This window comes from Nomascus leucogenys, chromosome 18 (assembly GCF_006542625.1).
Source record: "Nomascus leucogenys isolate Asia chromosome 18, Asia_NLE_v1, whole genome shotgun sequence".
In the NCBI taxonomy this organism is placed as follows: domain Eukaryota; kingdom Metazoa; phylum Chordata; class Mammalia; order Primates; family Hylobatidae; genus Nomascus; species Nomascus leucogenys.
The window spans coordinates 49,515,922-49,517,335 of record NC_044398.1 but is presented as its reverse complement, the minus strand read 5'-3'; the positions used below and the strand labels follow the sequence as shown (position 1 = coordinate 49,517,335).

General features: G+C 38.0%; 1 non-coding gene across 1 annotated transcript; it reads right to left on the bottom strand.

Moving 5' to 3' along the window:
- Nucleotides 1-264: 264 nt before the first annotated feature.
- On the bottom strand, nucleotides 265-372 carry LOC115831415. The gene has a single exon (XR_004026914.1). It is a non-coding gene; the product is annotated as a U6 spliceosomal RNA (small nuclear RNA).
- Nucleotides 373-1,414: the final 1,042 nt, after the last annotated feature.

The following is a 1,414-nucleotide window of genomic DNA, read 5'->3' as shown; positions in this document are numbered from 1 at the left end:
TGTCATAAGGTGGCAAAGGATGTACCATTAAGTACCACCCAGAGACTAGAATAAGGGATTCTTGAGTCTCCATTCCTCTGCCATCATTTTACACCAGACTTTACAGTGTTTCTCAATTAGTGATGCTTCCCAGACTTAATCATTTGATCATCGCAATTTTTGCCATACTGTATCACCCTTACTTGTATTTACTTAAATTTTCTTTAAATTAGTGACATCCTACCTTAAATATATTACTTTAAAGGGTTACTTTATATTGCTACCATTAATGGGAGGACAATATCATTATTTGTGTGTCATCCTTGCGCAGGGGCCATGCTAATCTTCTCTGTAGCATTCCAATTTTAGTATTTGTGCTGCCGAAGTGAGCACAACAGTATCACTATTAATGGAAGATAATCTTAAAATGAAATATAATGGCAAAACAATAACTATTAAATTATTTTCCAAAAACAGGTATTGGAAATTAGGAAGCCTGTAGTTTACTTCTAACAATTACATAAACTATTGCATAAATTATAGAATAGTATGAAAGCAATATAATTTTCTGTGTCATAATTTCCCCCATTTTAAAATGGCTTTATTTTTATTTTTAATTTTTTTGTGTGTGTCTCCCAGGCTGGAGTGCCGTCCATGATCTCAGCTCACTGCAACCTCTGCCTCCCTGGTTCCAGGGATTCTTGTGCCTCAGCCTCCTGAGTAGCTTGGGACTACAGGTGCCACCACCATGCCTGGATGATTTTTCTATTTTTTACTAGAGACGTGGTTTCACCATATTGGCCAAGCTGGTCTTGAACTCCCGACCTCAAGTGACCCAGCAACCTCGGCCTCCCAATGTGCTGGGATTACAGGCATGAGTCACCATGCCCAGCCCTTAAAATGGTTTCAAACTGTTTACTATGTTCATTACAGTCCATTATCTGTGAGGAAAAGAGAGATTTCCATGCCAATTGCAGGAAGTAACTGGAAAGTATAGGGCATTAGATTGTGGCATGAAGGAGGTAATAGAGGTTAGAAACTACCAAGAAAGAAAATGAGTGGTATGATACAGAGCTGAGATCAGAATGTATCAAGTTTGACAAAATTTCTCCTCTTGGATACGACTAGAAAGTTTGGTGAGCCCTACTTGCAGATTTTGAGTCTTAAGATGGGTGAAGAAAAACAAAAAACACGGTAAGATCTTAAAATAAGGGGCTTGAAACGTATAAGCGAGGGGGAAAAATGATCACAACAGTAGGGAGATTAAGAATGGAAGAAAAAAGAATGATATAAATGTTCCTAGTGGTAAGAATTTCAAGACCTGATTCTTAAGCTAAATTCTACTTCTGACGGTCATTCCAGATTAACTCATTGACTTTGGAAACATCCATGCCATCCTGAAAGATTCCTTTACTTTTTTATGGGTCTAGGCGTG